The sequence below is a fragment of the Planococcus citri genome, chromosome 2 (genome assembly GCF_950023065.1).
Source record: "Planococcus citri chromosome 2, ihPlaCitr1.1, whole genome shotgun sequence".
Lineage (NCBI taxonomy): Eukaryota > Metazoa > Arthropoda > Insecta > Hemiptera > Pseudococcidae > Planococcus > Planococcus citri.
The window spans coordinates 71,754,030-71,774,112 of NC_088678.1; the positions used below are offsets into that span (position 1 = coordinate 71,754,030).

General features: G+C 36.1%; 2 protein-coding genes across 3 annotated transcripts in view; one reads left to right on the top strand and one right to left on the bottom strand.

Moving 5' to 3' along the window:
- Rpn2 (Regulatory particle non-ATPase 2) overlaps nt 1-20,083 on the bottom strand; it is a 397,281-nt gene that overhangs the window by 227,347 nt on the left and 149,851 nt on the right. The gene's annotated exons all lie outside the window — the stretch shown is intronic.
- Nucleotides 1-20,083, top strand: part of 5-HT2B (5-hydroxytryptamine receptor 2B) — a 172,264-nt gene that overhangs the window by 70,396 nt on the left and 81,785 nt on the right. The window contains exon 1 of one of the 2 annotated variants that reach the window (XM_065352888.1): nt 723-1,181. The exons of the other annotated variant lie outside the window; for it this stretch is intronic. The gene's annotated coding sequence lies outside the window, so the exon portion shown is untranslated. Of the gene's footprint in view, nt 1-722; nt 1,182-20,083 lie in introns of those variants that run through there. 2 annotated transcript variants of the gene reach the window in all.

The window sequence follows — 20,083 nt, forward strand, 5'->3', positions numbered from 1 at the left end:
AATTTCCAGGAGATTTCAGAACTGCTCAAAACAGTCTGAAACCATTTCCAATCAACTCGGAAGATTGAAAACAGGGTAAGATACACTCCAAATCCACGCCTTCCAGCTAGGCCAGTTTGATAAAATTTTGAATTTTTCCCATATCACCCAAATTTTTTTTTTCAAAAATTGACAAATGCACTTCTAGCATCTAAAATTTTGACTGACCATGAATTTTTGCATTTTTTTTATTTAGCTTTCTCGTCTGATTTTAAAATGTTTTTTCAAGTCGGGATACTTTTCTCGTAATAAGCAAAATTTCTCAAAACCGGTTTCGTGAATTTTGAAAAAAAAAATATTTCGTGATATAAATCTCAAAAAATGTTACTTTGGTACCGAATTTTCACGATTTATTTCCGCTCAACCCCCCCCCCCAATCACCTGTCTAAGAATTTGCATAAAAATACTTCAATATTTACAATAATTTCAATTTCAATTGAAAAAAAAAGGCAAAAAAACGATTCATCCAGTAGCCTTACACAACCTCACTGTCTATTTCCAAACTTACCGACTCTCTTCACAATTGGTATTGCGCTGCTCCAGCTCATCCATATACGCGAAAACCTCCAAGAAGTCCCTTCAAAGGCGGCGTAATAAGGCGGCAACGTGATCGGGGTACGAGGTAGCGGCGCTATAACGGTAACGCGGCACATGCCTCCTCAAAAAATAGCGAGTACACGACGACGAGTAAACTATTCAGTTGCCAATTGACCGCGCTTACACGACGAGCAATTTTACGTAGGTACGATTCGACTCTCAAGACTACCAAAGTCGTAATAATTACGTAATATTTTTCGTTCTCGTATTAAAAATCTTTCTTTTCATCAATTTTCCAACTTCGTAATATTTTTTTCTTTATTTTCACACACGATTCAACGTCGTGAAAAAAAAATTCGAATTTATTTTTTGCATTATTTTTTTTTACCTTTTATTGTTGTTTTGCGAGAATCGATAACACGAGTGTTTGTTGTTCAGTGTTCGCGAATTTTTTCGTCTAATTTTTCAATTTTTTTTCTATTTTTAATTTTTTTCTCATTTTTAATGACGTATTAAATATCGATCAAGTTATATTATTCGCCTTTTTCGTACACGTACATACACACGACCGGAAATACTTAATTTGACGAAAATAATAAAGAAAAGTAAGTGGTACGATATTGAGAAGGGGTTCGATATCGATAAACTCGTAATTCCTTCGTAATCGACGCATTATACGACCTCGTTGTTGCTGGTCACCTTGCCCAACAAAGGAAATACAACCTCATCCCAGAACAAATCACGTACTCGAGTCGAGAGCGGAGAGAAAAAAAAATAAGAAATGAAAGAAAAATTGAGAAAATACAGACTGACCGCAGGAAATCATATCGACGAGAAAAACACGCGTACCAATTTCGAAAACCTCATTACCGAGACCGGAGCCATTTTCACAAAAGCCTACATTTTTTCACCAATCTCACATCATTTGTTGGGTGAAAAACTGCAGGCCACTACGAAATGATGAAAAATAATACTCTCGTAAATTTGTCGGCTCAAAATACCCTGTTTTCTTTTCACAACGCGAGACTCGATGTATTATTTCCAGTGATAAAACTCGGTGGAATAGGTAGTTGAAAAAAAGTAGCCAGAAGGGGTGATTAGGCATACAGCAATGACACATTTGGCCAGTCGGAGGGAAAAAATTTACATTTTTTAGACGTCTTGTGGCAACACAAGCAGACAAGGGCAAGAGGGGAAGGAGAAGCTGTGGTCTTGGTAGTATTATCATTTTTCCTAATATACTCTGACACTAATGTACAAACCGTACACTGTACAGCATCGGTCTCTTTGTGACATTCTTAAATGACATTACTCCATTGCAAATGTATGTAAAAAACCGCGTACTATTCTCTCGCGCTTACAACTATATTTTTCCATATCCCGGCACAATAATGCCAGAACTCAAACCGAGCGTAAGGGAGGATGGGAGATGACAGGAGTCGCACACAGCCAACATACGAGCACAATGGGCTTAAGGATACATCGCCTCCATTATTCTAAAAATCTCCAGGGACGCCATCATGTCATATACTCTTATATGAATTCAATTCAACCGGTATTTCCATATACTTCTTACTTTGTAGAGACGACGAGCCCGAAAAAGATTATAAAACTTTTTTCTAGTACGAGTATACCCTGCTTACTTCGTGCAACAGCTACGAGTACTTGCTGTCTTCGTAGGTACTGAAATTTTAGAGTAGGAAAAAATGTACGAGAGAAGCGAAAGCTCATACGCGAGAAGAAATACGATTGAGAGAAAATCCGCTAATTTTGTTACAAGATTTTGAAAAATTATGGTAGGTCTTTTTTCGAACTCCCTGCCTCATGTTTCTTTCACCTTTCATCATCCTAAGTTCAGAATTTAACCAAAAAGTGCCACATTTCGGTAAATTATGCAGAATAAGTAATCCAGGAAAATGGAATATTTCACTATTATGGGCTGTTATATCTGAAAATTGAAAGAGCAACGAGACCACCAATTGACTTTTGAAATCAAAATTCAGATTTTAATGAAGATACCATTACAATTTTTACCTATACGTTCTCCAAAGTTTATATTCCCCATTTCTATTTTTTCATGTGTTTTTCATTGCTTGAAAGAGCCTAAAATTCAAAAAATGAGTAGTTGTTCCCTTTCAAATACCTGCATAAGAAATCCTTTTTCGCTCATTTCTCCTTCTAACATCTTGAAAAAAAATCACGTATGACCAGAAATCCAGCCAATTATTCTTGAACACGACTTTTTTGAGGGGGAAAAAAAACTTAAAAATCCGGACGAAAAATTCTCAAATCACTACATAAACTTTCAAGATGAGCAATGTCACAAAGAACTTCTTTTTCTGTGTTACAAAATTCACGAAAACTCCATTCCCATTTATAAAAATTACAAACTTGAAGAAATCCAAATTCTAAAATTATTCTCAACTTGAAAAAAAAAAATGTCCTAAAATCTCCATAGAAAAACTTATAGGTGCTCAAATAATTTTTTGAATTCTTGGGAAACTTTTGAAAATTGAAAAAAATTGAAGATGCCATATTTTCGTGACGATCTTTCAATTTTTTTTTCGCATTTAATGTTTTATTCAAACAAAATTAACCAGTGTGAATAAATACTTTATTTCAATTTCAAACTCGAAAACTTCCAGTTTTGGACCATTCTGAAGTCCCAAAAGAATTTTTAAATTTTCACAGAACTAAAAAATTCCCCCAAAACACACCTAGTTTTTAAAAGAAGTCCAACTTTTGAAAAGAATTTTCCCAAATTGTAATTTTTTCAATACCAAAAAATACGAAAAAAATTCTTTTCTCCATTTTAAATATTTTTTTTTGGCAATTCATAAAACTTAAATGTGAGATCCGTCAGTTTTTGAACTCACACACTGGCTAGATAATTTCAAAAATTATTAACGGACCAAATACTTTGGGTAAAGAACGAAATATTTATCAAAATGCATCTTAGTTAGATTCTCAATTCTCATCAACTTGGAAAAAATTAAATCAATTCCAGAGGGTACCACTAACGCCCTCCTCCTCCTCACTCCCCAAAAATCTCAAAAGTGAGAAAACCATTGCCACAAATTGCGCCCCCTTCTCTCCCCATCAATCTCAAAAGTGAGAAAAACATTGCCACAAATTGATCTGTAACAGAAAGTTGTCCAATAGTGAGCCCAAAATCAACTGTAAATTTTTCAGAAAATGTTCAAAATTCATCCAAAAATACTTGAATTTCCATCGAAATTTTCAATTTTTAGGATCTACAATTATGAAAAAATGACACGTCCATTTATTGCAAAATTACGATATTTGGAACCCCTGAGGAGAAAAACTGCTTTGAAAAATTACTTCTGATAGTCTTGTGAGGTCATTTTGGCTATTTTGAGCCTGTTTGACTGAGGATTTTTTCAAAAGAAAAATTATTACGTTCAATTTAAAAATGATTTGAAAAAATTGGGAAAATGTCGGTATTTGAGCACTGGGTTGTTTTTTAATTTTTTTTTCAAATTTGTTACAGCCTGGAAAAATGTCAAATAAACAAAGATTGACAAAATTATTCAAAATATTCAAATGTTTCAGAGAAAATTTTTTTCAATATTTTTTTGGTTCAAATGATGATGTCTCGATGTCTCAAATGTTTTCATATCATCACATTCAACTTCATACAAGAGTTCAAAATTCATTTTAGACAACTTCAGGAGTTCTCAAAATATGCAGAGAATTTTTATTTCAGTCGAAATATTGAAAAACTTTCAAATTTTTCAAACGCGAGCTATTAAAGAGGGGGGGGGGGGGGGAATAGACGAGTGATGGATATTGGTCTAAAAATTTGGATTTTTCCTACGTCTAGTTAATGTCATTTCGCATTTCGCCATGTTTGATTTTTTGTAAGGTTCAATCGAAAATCCAAAAGAAAAAAATACTCATTAAAGGAGCATTGAAGGCAAAAAATTTCAATATATAGGGATCAAACTTTTTTTGTTTTCGTTCGAGAACTCCCCCCTCCCTTCCAAAAATGTGCTCGTGTAATTTGATCAATAAATAAAAACATCTATGAATCCATACAAAACTTTCCACCCCTTCGAAAAATTTTATTGAGAAATTCTGTTTTGAACTGTAAAAAGTTGACAATATTTCAAGGTGGAAAAGAGATAAAATTGCACCTCAGGCTATGCCCTTCACTCACCCCTCTTCAACCATTCCCTTTGTTCTTTCTCTCTCCCCGAAAAAACCACTTTAAATTGATATTGAAACCAATAAAAAAAATTGTGCCTCAACAGATCAACAACCTCTGGGTAAAAAAAACACTCTCGTACGAATCATTTCGCAAAAAAATCTTCATTCGAGCACCTAAAAAAATTCTAATTGCTTTATTTCGCTCGCGGAACATCTTTTCTACCAAAAAAAAAAAACACGCTTCATTAATTTTTTCCACCTTAATTCCAAGTTACACCGTATTCAAAACACAACAGAAAAAAAACCGTCGTCAAATAACTCACTCGAAACAGGTGGGAGAAGGTTTATCGGTCAAAAACAAAAAAATATGAACAAGAATCACATTCAGAATAGAATAGAAGCACAACGTACTAAACTTCTGGCCATCTGATGTCATCCATCAAAAAACCCAACAAGAAAAGCACCAAGTTAGATAAACCTTTGGTCGCTTTAAGCAAACAACAATAAAATTACGAAATCTCGCCGAGCAGAGGAAAAAAACCATACGCTAAGTTCGTGCAAAAATTTCCAAATTATTCGGCGAAATTTGTTAAATTTTCATGATATTGTTTGACTTTTACACTCGGTTGACGACTTTAAAATGTCTTTCGTACTTGAAAGGAGAGAAAAAAAAGGTCGAATGTTTGCATTTTACTGTAGCTTGTCCTAGTTTGCGATTATACGCGTTTAATTAATTTTTTTTTCTCATATTCGAAGCGGTTTGGCTATCGTTGTTGCGTTTTCTTATGCAAGTCGTCGTCTCTTTTTAGTATCTTTTTTTTTCCTTGTTTGAAGAACAGATTTTAATGAAATTTCAGATAAGTAGGCAATTACATTATCTATATTTTTGTTCGTTTGCCGAGAAATTAATTACTTAGATTGTATTTTTAATTTTTGTCATTTTTCGCAAGTGAATTATTAAAACGCCTGTAGGTCGAAGAGACAAATTTTACCTTATTTACAACATTCCGCCGGATTACAATTTACAAAATTATTAATTTATTTTTCGAAAAATGGTCGCATTCGCCTATTTTATTATTCTACTGTAGTGTTCTGAGATTTTGAGATCAAAATACAGACCAATTTTACCATATATTCGTCCACACGTGCGATTACTTTTCACGTATTTTTTTGACAAGCACATCTTCTTACGTACAAGAGAACCTACTTTATCTTTTTAAAAACGATAATGAAATATTTTTTTCAATTTTTCAGCTCGTCTTTTTGAAACGACTTCGGTACACGTGGATGTAAAATTGATTTGAAATTTTTTCTACAATTTTTCGTGCGTCTTTTCTCATCTGCCACGAACCATTTTCGTTTTCCCTTTTTTTTGTCGAATAAGAATTACTCTTTTAGCCTGCTCGAGTTGATAAGTTTTGAATAATTTAATCTAATTTGACGTTAATTGATAAGCGAGTTTTTTTCTTCTGCTTTTCGAATCATCTCTTTCTCGAAACAATTTTTCGAAATTTTTAGTCAAGTGCAGAGAAAAGGAGGACAGAAGGGATTCGTGGTTTTCGGTTAAAAAATTTGATCGTTTCGAATTTTTTACATTTTCTCCTCGTCCTTCTCATTTGACAAATTTCCCGCCTACGATTTAAAAAAAAATCATCACCAACCCTCTGAAACCCAGAAATAATCGACATCTGCTTTTATTCAGATCTGAATCCAAACCTACGATAAAAAATTCTACCAAGTCCTTACCCATCTTCCACCTCTTTCTCGAGAGTACAGACCCTTAAAACGATGGAAAATTCGCCGTTGCTTTTCAATTTTCTTCATCATTTAATAGCGACGAACTCGTCGAATATAGAAAATACGATTAAACTCCACTCGGCTAGTACCTATTACATCTACCTACCAACGCATACTTAGCACTAGGTAGGTAATAGGTACCTATATACGTACACACACATCGCAGCACGTAACCACTGCGTACAAATGACGCCCTGTCGCCGTCCCCATCTACCCAGCTTCGAGGGTATTTTTATCAAATTTCCACACAAAACCTATTTCTCTCTTTATATATCCATATCGGTGTTAAAAAAAGGCTCACCCCAGTAAAACTTTCGGATTACGGTTTTAAACGGGTACACGAGAATGAGACCAGAGAGAGAGGAGAAGAGCAACGCGGAGGAGAATAATCATTTCATATTTCATATTTTTTTCCCACCTCTTCTACTGTACTCTGCTCAGCACAGCGGATTCGGTTCGAGGATTCTGTCTATGTGATTAAAGCGTGTGGGTGTTCGACAAAAAGACGAAAAATTTCATCTTTATCGCGACCGACGAAATTGTATAGTATTTTCGGGTTTAGGTACCTTTTTTTTTTTTTCGTTATTCCTTTCCTTCTTCACCGAGATTTATATACGAATTCGTTTTTTTTCCTCTCCCTTTTTTTTTTCCTTCGCCAGGTTCGTCTCTTTCGCGTAAGCTTTATTCTTGCGGTAGGACGAGATGGGTATGGGCACTTTGATATAATCGAGTCGATTAGTCGTGCTCGTCGTCAGTCTTGTGCTGCAATTTAATTCGTTCTTTTCTAATTTTTTTCTTCTCTTTTTCGAATTTAAAAAATTCAAATTACAAAGTCTTCTGCTTATTTCGTTTTCTGGGGGTCTTTTGTTCGATTAGGTAAGGAAAATATACGAGCGCCCATTTCGATTCGAAGCCTTCCATCTGGTGGCGATGATACTGTAAATTCGAACCACGTCGACCTAAAATTCATCAAAATGTCAGATTTGAAGGGATAGCGTTTTAAAAAATTCCCAAGCAGGGGGGGGGGGTGAAATTTTATGCGTTCGGTTTAAACTGACGACTCAAAAATATTCCGAGTGTTTTCAAAATGACACTGCTCGTTTATTTTAGAATAAATGAACATATTTTTTACAATTTGGAGGCAAACTGTTGAAAAATGGCTCAAGTTCATAACGAAACATATTTTTATGAAGAAAAATTCTGAAAATGTAAAATATTAAAAAAAATTACCCAAAGTTCTCGTCATTCCCAAGGGTCATTCCACGTCAAATCAGCCAGCTGTTTTGGGTCATATATTAGGTACACGATTTTTTCAATTTTCAGGACTTTTGGGAGTCCAATGAAGGGTTTGGAGGGTCGAATAAAAAAATGAGCTGATATTCGTGTTCAGAGCTCTCAAAAACTTACAATAAGCAATATTCACACAATTTTTCGAATTTGCAAAAAATGTTGGTGTCCAATGAAGGGCGTTGGAGGGGTCAAATCAAAAAAATGAGTCGATATTCGTGTTCAGAGCTCCCAAAAACCTAATAAATCATACGTCACTCGATTTTTTCAATTTTCAAAAAATTTGGGTATCCAATAGAGGGCGTTGGAGGGGTCAAATCAAAAAAATGAGCTGATATTCGTGTTCAGAGCTCCCAAAAACCTAATAAACCATATATCACACGATTTTTCCAATTTTCAGGAAATTTGGGGGTCCATAGTGGAGGGGGGGGGGGGCATTAGACAGGTCGAATCAAAAAAATGAGTTGATATTCAGGTCAAACGCTTTCGAAAACGTACGGGATAGCACGTCACAAAATTTGATTTTATTTTTCATTTTGACCAAAATTTTTGAGACTCAGTAACCCCCTTCCCCTTCCCCTTCTCTTGAACTAATACCTAGTTTGACGACTTATGCTTCCAGGATTTTTAAACATTTATCATCATAGTACCAAAATTTGGCCAGCTTTTCAAAATTGAGCTTTCAAAAAAAGTTCAACTTCCAATTTTTGAAATTAGAGGAAAATCGGAGGACCAAAACCCAAAATGGGGTCTGATTTCACATTGAATGACTTTTCTTCAAGATCCCTACCATCGTTGTCTACCTCGTATGACAATTGCAGAATTTAATACTTAATTTGATGCTAAAGAGTGGAATTAGAAAACCATTCCACATTAAATTATTGCAAATAAAACAAATAACTCACTAATTATTTTCACATTCCCTCAGCAATTAGAACACGTCAAACCACAAAATTCGACTCACCTGAAACAAACAAACAAAACAATTTTTCGATTAGTTAACATTGCAATAAAATTATTCATACTCGTACATTCCAGCCAGCTTCAAATCACCACTCTACGTCATATAATCCTTCATTCCAGTACGTCTGGAATAGCCGAAAATGAATACATAGCTGCAAGCGTAAGCATTTTTCGCCCCTGTATTCGCGCCAAAATTGGCAAAAGGCGAAATATTATTCGAATTCCGATACTTAATGAATATTACGTCGACATGGCGCACTTTTACCCCCCTATCTTTCGATTCGCAGTGTATAAAAATCGAAGCTTTTCGCATAGCTTATCGAGAAAGCGAAATAATAAGGCAAATTAATTACCCCATTTCCCACCCTGCTCTACCCGGATTACCATCGTATATACGTAATAACTATAGCTAAAAATAGCTTTTCGCCGATTCGAATACCCACCCTTGTGCATTTTTGCTTCAAACTCGTGCCACGAACATTTTCATTACCCTTCTCTATCTCGTAAGCAGACCGCGAGAATTGCTCTGCTCGTACAACTTGTACTATAAAAATGTCAAAAAACGACAAACAACGGGGTAGAGAGCAAATTACCACACCACCATTATGGGGTAAAAATATCGCCACAATATACCAACTTTTCGCAGACCATCATCGTCGTCCAGCAACGATTATTAGACCATTTAACCTTCACTTTACGTACTCGTACTTCGGTCCAGCGACGTAATAAAAATCAACGACTTCTTTGATCTGTGTGTGTAACAAAATCGAGACTCGAGCAGAGTTGCCATCGCAGCGTAAAAGAGATACTTAAACGTGTGACCGTACTTCTTAATAACCCATCGCGACAACGTACCCTAGCTAATTACCACCTAATTCACCCTCATCCGTGGGCCAATTTCTAGACCCAAAGCACCCCCATCCTATAAGCTTCAGTTACTCGTATAGTATAAGCATTCGAGTCGGAAATTTCACAATTTACATAAAAAGCCAGGAAAACCCACATCTTCGTCTTTATCGTAACTTTTCATCCGGCTGGAAAACTCTCGTCAACTGGACGACGATGTGATTTTCTGCCCAAACTCCTCCCTCCCCCACCCTCCTGTCACAAAGAACTGAGGGCATTTTACCGAACATACATACTGCTATATACTTTCAAAGTACCAATTCAAGCTGAACTTTTTTCTTTCATTCTTTCATTTTTATATATATAATATACTTAAGCGAAGAAAAAAAAAATTGCATGCAGCTAGAAAAGCTCGACACACGTCTTCTTCGTCCTGCGTATTTCCGATTTTTTTCCCTCTCTCTCTATTTTTTTCAAAGCCGTACCCATCGAGCATGTTAATCTTTTCGAGACGCGAAGGCCCGTAAAACGCCGATAAAAAGGTCCCCAAGGTATCGAGATAAGTCACGTATTCGAGTAAGTATAGTATTTTGTACAAACAGTTCAAAGATCGAGCTTTTGAAGAAAGGCTAGCTTTCTTTTTTTCCCTCGTCCTCTCGAGTCAGGTACTTTTGCTCGTATTTTGAGGTGGAACTAGGACAGAACGAAAGAAATCATTTTTATGTATGAAAATATTGTAATCGAGATATTCGTGGGTGTTGTAGTTCTTTTCGACGAAGGTTTCAGAACTGGCCCTTTCCCCTCCTTTTGGGATAATCCGAAAAAAATTCTTCGTCAGAGAAACACCACCACGGAGCGAATGGATCCAACTAGTTTCTTTTTCAGAGTCAAAATGCACCAACTAGATGAATGAGACCATCCTATAGCAAAATTCAGGGACCCACAGAAGTTCAAATACCTTATCTGGAATCAGAATTTTTCGGACACCTGGTATACCTGCCTGGTCAATAAGGGGGGGGGGTGAAAATTTGGCTTTGTTTTTCAATTTTTTCAGAACAGCTCTCATACAAAAAAAATCGAATTTCGAACATTTTTCCAGTAGGAAAAAATCAAATATTTTGACGATTAAATATATTTGGCTATATTTTGTAGGTAAGTTTAAATGTTTTTTGGTTAGTTATTGTTGGCTACTTTGAACTTTTCTCTTCTTAAATTGATAAAATTATTGCTTTTACTCCACTGTAAATATTAAAAAGAGAAACATTTCGAATTACAATTATTCAATTAATTATGAATTTTATTTCAGATTTGCTAATATTTCATTTTTTCTTATGTTGAGGACGTTTTCAAAACTCAAAAACTTCCAAGTTATGATTGCAAATTCCCAAAACTATTACCGCTAGACCATGATTTTGTAAAAAAATTGATTATGAATATTCACGTTAAATACTTCCATGTGGGAGTCTTATAGTTTATTGATAATTTGTCATGAATATTGGATCTAAAACAGTCAACAAGATGTCATGAAAGTGTTGAACGAATGCGTTGATTGCAGACTAGTCGACGGTGGTCCGTTTATCATTCCTAATCTTCCTCCTTTCCCTACCAAATGAATCTCAAAAGTTATTCCTTTTACTTATGTTGGTGTCAATTACTTTGGTCCTTTATATGCGAAATGTTGTGGAAATGTAAAGAAATTCTTTGTCATTATTTTCACCTGTTTAACTGTTCGAGCTATTCATTTGGAACTTGTTGAAAGTATGAAAGCTACAGATTTCTTAATTGTTTTTCGTCGTTTTATTGCAGAGAGAAACATGCTGAGAAAAGATCATTTCAAATAACGCCGCAAAATTTAAAACTTTCATCGATCAAGTTTGGACAGAAAATTTAAGAAAAAAACAACGAATTTGTTTCCTTCCTACTCGAAAATAATATTGAATGGAAGTTTATTCCTGAAAATGCTCCCTGGATGGGAGGTGTCTACTAGCGTTTGATTCTGTCAGTGAAGAAATGTATTAAAAAATCAGTTTCCGGCATGATTAATTTTGAAAACTTGAGAACAACGTTAAAAGAAATTGAAAATGTATTAAACTCAAGGTTGCTCACAAATACGCTCAGTAAGTAAGTGTGATCGCGTGAGCATGACACGGTGAAGCTATTCTGGTGAAAATGATTGCACAGAAATGGAAATTGCCTGTTTCCCTGCATATGACCAAGTTTCCACTTCAATTATGAACGATCTACAGTGAATTTTTTTAGTGTCCGAGTTTTAAATTGTTATATTTGTGTCATCCTGAAGAACAATAAACTGAATGGTACAAGCTAAGTTAAAGTACTTACAGACGGATTTTACAATCATTTTAGTGTCTCTGAGAGGTCAAAATTTGGTAAAAACTCATCAAATAATAGCGCAAATGCTTTTATTTTTTGTGATATTGAATCCTTTCGTTTCAGAAAACATTATTTTAAAACACGAGTTCACAAAAGTCGATCAATTGCAAAAATTATGCTCAAATTCACTCGTAAAATATGTAGTAAAATACAAGTTCACGTTTGCTTATTATCATTTTCACGAGAATAGCTCCAAAACAAGGGAGTCATGTGATCAAACTTACTGAGCGTATGTTTCTGGTAATCTTGAAGATGTGATCACTCCAGCTCTTTTATTTGTAATCAAAGTCACATTTCAGTCGACAACAAATTGGGTGTTGTTAATACAAGATCTGAATTAGACGATCTTTAGAATTCATCTAAAAGGGGTTTACAATCATTTTGGTCTATTTGGTATAAAGATTACTTATCCAATTTACACAAAAAGGGCAATTCTATACAAAGAAATGCTGTTTGTTGCGTACCAAGTGTTGGAACCTGTATTAATAGAAGAGGACGTTTTGAGGGGAAAATGGAGATTAGGTGTAGTTGATCAGCTTCATATTAGCACGAACGAAAATATTTGTTCAGCAAACGTTAAAGTCAAAACTGGTATATTAACGAGACCCATTAAAAAATTGTACCCTTTAGAACTTAATTTTAATTAAAGTTGTATATTTTGTTTCTTGTTGGGAATGTTGCGAGAATTGCAATTAATTTTGAAATAAAAATAAAATATTTCGACGGTTAAATAAATTTGGTTATATTTTGTAGGTAAGTTTAAATGTTTTTTGGTTATAATTATTGTTGTCTACTTTGAACTTTTCTCTTCTAAATTGATAAACTTATGGTTTTTATTCCACTGTAATTATTTAAAAGAGGAACATCTCGAATTACAATTATTTAATTAATTATGAATTTTATTTCAGATTTGCTAGTAAATCATTTTTTTTTACCCCTCTTCCCTCTCAAATCTCAAATTCCTCAATTTTTCAAAAAAAAAAAAAAAAAAAAACACTGATCTCACACAGCATAAATTTTGTTCACCACATCACTCAAAAAAACAAAAACACCTTCGCCAACCTCGACTCACTCTTGTAATTTTTAATATCGTCCTAAATTACGAAAATTTATAAACCAAAAGAAGGCAAAAAATAATGGTCAAGTCGATCGAAGAGGGTTGTACCAATCTACAAACATCCACTTCAGAGACCTCTTTGCTTTCGCGTTTCGTAATAATTAAAAAGCACTCGACGACTTAGCGCGTCCGCTCTTTTCACAATGAAACAAATACCAGATGATATTTTTCGATAACAAAGGGCAAAAAATATTATTTTTTTCCGTTCTCGAATTAAATCGATTTGATTCGTCGATGATGAAGAAACTCTCGCTTCTTTATCAGGCTGCTGCGAGGGTGAAAAAAAATCCGTAAACAAAGACAAACGCGCGCCCCGAGTAAATAATACAATAACGATGAAAACAACTTATAATTATCGTTTTTCTTTCTCTCTCTTTCTCGACAAAGAGGACCAGAAACAAAAAACATAAACTCGAGTAAATCCTACGAAATATTCTTTCCTTCCGTTTTTTTCCTCCGATAAAGAGAGAACCTTTCGTCGACGAAACGATGAAAAAATCGAAAAATTATTAACAACGTTTCTTGTCGAAAAATCCCTTCGGGTTAGGAAATTTCCCTTTCTTTGTCTACTGGTTCGAGAAAAGTATTAAAAAATGGTCATAGTTCGGTTTCCACAAACCATAAAAACAAATAAAATACATCTTAAGGTGTTTCGAGAGTCAATTTAGACCAGCCAGGGGAAAAAATACGAGTAACCTTGACTCGAATTCTGGTCACTGTACATCATCGAGCCTTTGTGGAAAAAACCATACCACAAGAGGGTCGTAAAATACCATCAAATGAGGCTAGAGGAAAATCAGGGGGAAGCAGGGTCAGACACGTAAATCACACCGGACAAAAATCTCATCGATAAATTACCAATAAACGATATACGTGGCCGCAAACGATGCCTCAAATTTTCACACTATGGTAATGTAAACCGTATGCAAATTTACCTACATTTCGCCCGAATCAACAAGGAAAACTGACTAAAGGGGCAGACAGAAGCGTGTAATTAAATTTACAATGTTGTTTCCGCATTTTCATTACATACTGGAACATCGATACAAATTCGTTGTACATTTAAAAACCTAAAACGTATTGTGAAGTTGCCCGATGGCTCATTAGTCTTGTGTAAATATTACTGGAAACCCATCCCTGGCGATAAAATTCATTCCACGAAATATCATCGACATCAGAAAAAAAACACGAATGAAATTATAAACCAACCACGAAATCTCCTTCAGGGAGGATTTTTTCCTATACAATGGATTTTTTCCCCAAAGTCCGCCTCTTTCGTTAATATATTTACTCGCGAATGTCGAGATGAGACTCGCATTCCGAGAGGGAAAAAAATGGCGAGGCTAAAATAGCCTCGATTTCGCACCGTCGGCGTTCCTCCTATCTCTAAATTATTATAAGCGTAATACCCGAGAACACACATATCTCTACACAGGACGTAGTGGCGAGATGGGCACTTTTTTTTTAAAAAAAAAACCACCTATCTCTACCTAGACATGGCCACCACGTAGATATATCGTATCCGTTGGTGTTTTTTTTTTCATTTTTTATTTATTTTCGTATTTTTGCGGCGAGGTGGTCGACCAAAAAGCTCGAGTTATGCCACCTCGAAAAATGAACGCGATTAATTCTCCACTCTTGCTTTGTAATTTTTTTCTTTTTTCATTTTACCACACGCGTTCTCGCTCTCTGTCTCTCTTTCTGTTGCTGTTAGTTTTAGAAAATAACCACTTTATACGAAGAACTTGACCTTTGTTCGGGAAATCTCCTGCGGATACTTTCTTCGAATACGATTGCCAGGCAGAGCGAGGTGAAGAGGATACACGTGCTGTAATACGTCATCTTGCGGTTAAGTTAATTTACTTAAGCGTGCGATTCTCACACGAAAAGGCAAGGCGAAGATTTACTCAATTTTTCATTGTATTATTGCTGTGTCTGGAAGGTCGTTGATGTTTTGAACTCGAGTTTAATATTGGAGTGAGCCGATCAGTCGGTTGGTAACACTGCTTTGAACGCGAATTACTTTTGAAGGATTAATAATAGGCATAATTATGCAGGAATCGGGCTCGTTCAATTTTAGTCAGGTCTTTTGAAAATGGTTCACTTATTTTTAATCAATTCATTTGCGAAAATTCGTTCAATTTATTCGTACACTTCGTGAACTGATTGCACGAATTAATCAAAGAATTGACCGAATTTTGATCAAATCGTTCGCGAATGATTCACTTGAATCGATTGGACCATTCATGATTAGATTTTCTCAGAACTCAGAACAACTGATTCGATTCATGTGAATTCGTTCGCGAACGATTCGCTCTTTTTGCAGTGATTCATTCGCGAAAGATTGATCAGATGAGCTTTCAATCAATCATACCAAAAATATGAATTGATCAAATCATGGACAAAGAATTTGATCAAAAGTCGAATAATTTATGAATGAATTACATTAAATTGATCAAGTAAATCGTTCGCGAATGATTCACTCGATTCAATTACATCATCCTAGAGTATATCATAGTACATATCACCTGATTAAAGTTTCTCAGTAAAACTTATTCAGTTCAAATCAATTCGTTCGCGAACGATTCGCTCATTTCAAACTGAATTCGTTCGCGAACGATTCGCTTATTTTGTAGTGATTCACTCGAGAACGATTCATCAAATGAGTTTTCAATCAATCATACGAAAAAAAAGAGAATTGATCAAACCATCGATACAGAATTGACCAAAAATCGGATAATTATCATTTATGAATGAATTGCATTAAAATGATCAAATAAATCGTTCCCGAATGATTCATTCGATTCGATTAGATCAATCTAGGGTCTATCACAGCATCATCTGATTAGATTTTCTCAGAAAACCTCATTCAAGTCAATTCGGTCGCGAACGATTCGCTCATTTCGAACTGATTCATTCGCGAACGATTCAATCAGATGAATTTTGAATCAGTGATACGAAATATGAACTGATAAAAATTCAAATCATTAACAACGAATAAACTGACAGAATTATGATAAAATCGTTCGCGAGTGATTCACTGAGTTCCATGAGGCCGTTCAAAGATAAATCACCCAATTCATTCAAACTACATTGATTCGTTCGCGAATGATGCTCATTTCGGACTGAATCATTCACCAACGAATAACTCGATTTGATCGGATAATTTACGAACCAATTGCAATTAATTGATAAAATGTTGATCGAATCGTTCGTGAATGATTCACTCGATTCGATTCGATCGTTCCAGAGTCTATCATCGTATCATCTTCGTCGATAAAATCTCATAAACCGATACGCGATTTTTCCCGCCATTTTCGTCCCATTTCAAAACATCCACTTCGGCGTCAAATTAATTTTGTATCGCCGGTAAAAGGTAACCAAAGGCCAAAGAGAGACGGTACGACGAAACGAGAAAAAATAAAGGAGAAGAGGAATAATTTATCGTCGCCCGAGTTAACATGCAATTTACGCGGCCGTGCCGATGGCGAGGGGGGGGGGGACGGAGGCACTGTGGCAAAAACCCGAGACCGAGCGAAGGCCTTAAATTAATAGCACTCGATAGCCACCGCACTGCCGCCGATTAGATGGAAATCTAATTTCTTCGGGCCGGCCTCGATCGGATAGTACGTTAAACGTGCACTAATTACTTTTACTCCTCTGCTACGTCTATACCTTATAAATACACTTTATACGGTTCATTGTTTGCCCTCTGTCTGCTTTTGCTCGCCTCCATCCTTCGTACACTTTGGAATCAAGTTTTTTCCCCCCAAAAAAATTCCTATCGTCGATGTTTTCGCGTTAATGGCGTTCTAGTTGAGAGATTCAGCCCCTCTTGTGTCTACTGCAGGGTTTTTTCATTCGCCCTTTCTTCTCCGTATATAGTAAGGAGAAAAACAGATTGAAAGAATTTCTTGCCATAGTGTGACCTCTCCAGCTACAAATTCGTGGTCCATTTTGAGAATTAAACGTCACTCGATTAAAGAGCTCAATCTGTCCATTATTCGTGTGACCAAGCGGGCTTTACCGTTAGTCAGATTCTATTGGTCGAGCCAAATGTCAACATACATAAACGTAAACTCGTTTCGTATATTTCAAAGCAACACTCACGCACATTTGGCATTAAGGTAGCTTTGTTTCTTTTGAACGAGCTGCTGCAGCGTATACGTAGTATGTTTACGTCTGTCGTGTGAAAAATCTCGTTATTTTCCAACTTGGTCTTTTTTCTTCCTACTTGACCACTTGTTTACAGCTACAGCTTTTTAGTGTATTTTTTCTGGCTGTCGCACATATTGACCGCGTGGTAGTCGAGCAGCTCGACGAATCGACACGAAAATTATACCTACACGGTTTGTTTGTGAACTTAGCATAGCGTGGAGTAAATTTAGGGGGCGTTATTTTCTCTCTCCCTATGGTTATTCCGTGTGTAAAAAAATTCACGCACAAACGTTTGAATTTCTGTCATACAAACGACGACGACAACGTTGACAGACGTGGCCACCACTCGCTGTGTCAATCTTGCTCGATACATACGAGTGAATTCCAATACCTCGGAGATTCGCTGCCCAACCGCAACCCACGCTACAGTAGTGTAAATTTAACCGCAAAACGGTGACGTGAAATCTGATTTCTCGACGGTTTTTATTTGCAAAAGGCCAAAAAAAAAAAACTAGCAAGACAGAGTCGCCTAAATATAAGGTCAATATTCCGAGTATTCTGAACGAGCAAACACGTCGAAAGTTTGCCTCGTTTGGAAGACGAAATCAGCCAGACGCAGGTCGCCGGAGAATTTTAATTTTTCATCGGCAAGCTGCCTTTAGTCTATACCTACAGATGATGGTAGCGTATTTCTTTAGGGAGACGTATTTTCACTTTGCTGGCTTCAAAAAAGGCTTACATTTTGGACAGCATCCAGCTGGTATCTTTTTCCTACGTCCTGATTTACGTTATAGAGTCGACTATGCTGTTCTGTGTGCTTTGTACGAGTACGTCTACGTACATGTACCTACTCGATAATAAAGCATGCCATAAACCGCGAATACCACCGCGCCAGCCCATAAAAATACTACTTATCTGCGTGCTCGCCCAACGTGCCGCGTTTAATGACACCGAAATAAGGCAGTAACCTAGCCCTTCTGAGCTCCTCATGCCCCCCGTATTAAATTACCGTCATTAAATAGTAAACTGAAACTTGTGAAAACAATGCTAAACACGAAACAAAACTAGAGAGCCGGAGACCATAAATAATTAACCGACATCTGTATTATTTGTGTATCTCTGGGCAAAATGCTAATAATTTTTCACTCCTTGTTCAAAGGTCTCGTGTAATTAGAATCATTTGGATTATGATTGGATCAGGGTGGCATCTCGTGGTGGGAGGGGGGGGGGAGGAGGTGTCGAATTTGTTAGTCATTTTTCATATGATTGATTGGCGACTCATTTGAATTTTTCGCAAATGAATCAGTTCAAAATGAGAGAATCAGTTGCGAACGAATTTACTAGAGTTGGATGAAATTATTCGGCGTAACTACTAATCATAGTTCAAGTGATTGGTCCTTGAAAATCCCGATGATCAAACCCAGTGAATCGTCTGTGAACGATTTGATCAAATTTATGCACGAAAATGATTCATACATTGTCATATTGAATCGAGTAAATCGTTTGCGAATAAATCAGTTTAAAGGGAGTGAATCATGGACGAATGAATTGACAAGAATTGAATGAGTTATTAGGCCAACTCTTTATCGATAATTTCATCAAAATCATTCGCGAACGAATGTACTAAAACCATCCAAGGTTAATTCTTTGTCGACAATTTAATCAATTCGCGTAATTGATTCATAAATCATCTGACAAAATCAAGTAATTCGTTCGCGAACGAATCAGTTCAAAATGAGCGAATCGTTCGCGAACAATTAGATGAAAAATTTGTTCCATTCTTTGTCGACAATTCGATCACTTCACGTAATTGATACATAAATTAGCTGAATGAATCAAGGAAATCGTTCGTGAACGAATCAGTTCAAAACGAGCGAATCGTTCGCGAACGATTATATGAAAAATTTGGTCAATTCTTTGTCAACAGTTCGATCACTTCACGTAATTGATACGTAAATTAGCTGATTGAATCAAGGAAATCGTTCGCGAACGAATCAGTTCAAAATGAACGAATCGTTCGCGAACGATAAGATGAAAAATTTGTTCAATCCTTTGTCGACAATTCGATCACTTCACGTAATTGATTCATAAATTGTGATCTGTCACGAGAAAACCAGGTTAGTGTCCAAAAAATCGATTTGGTTTTTTTTATGGATATTGGTAGTACTCAGCGTGCAGAATCCGCCTGTGGTGGTTTGGCAACCCTGATTTTGAAAAAAAATGTCAGGTTATGTTGGCACCCCTTGTGGCCAAAAGTGGTTCAAGTTTCACGGACCTACGAATCATAGATCGCCGATCACATAGATTCAAAACTTCAAATGCCCGTCCTGTAAAAATTACGTTTTGGACACTAACCTGGTTTTCTCGTGACAAATCACAATTATGTGACTCAATCAAGTGAATCGTTCGCGAATGAACTAGTTCAGGATCAGCGAACCATTCGCGAACGAATTGACCTGAGTAAGTCGTTCAGCAGCGATTCAACCACGTATGTAATAATGATTGGTTCTTGAGTCATCTAGTCGGATCGAATTGATCGTTCGCGAATGATTCGTTCACGAACGAGTCGAATAACAGAACGGATCGTTTGTGAATGATTTGCTCATTTTAGATCGAGTCATTCGCGAACGAATTGGCTAAAATTGAATAGATTATTCTGCCATAGTTCAATCAGGCGTAGGTAACGATTGGTTTTCAAACGATCCAACCTGACCGAATGAATCCTTTGCGAATGATTTGTTCGATTTTAGATGAATCACTCTCAAAACGATTTCATTT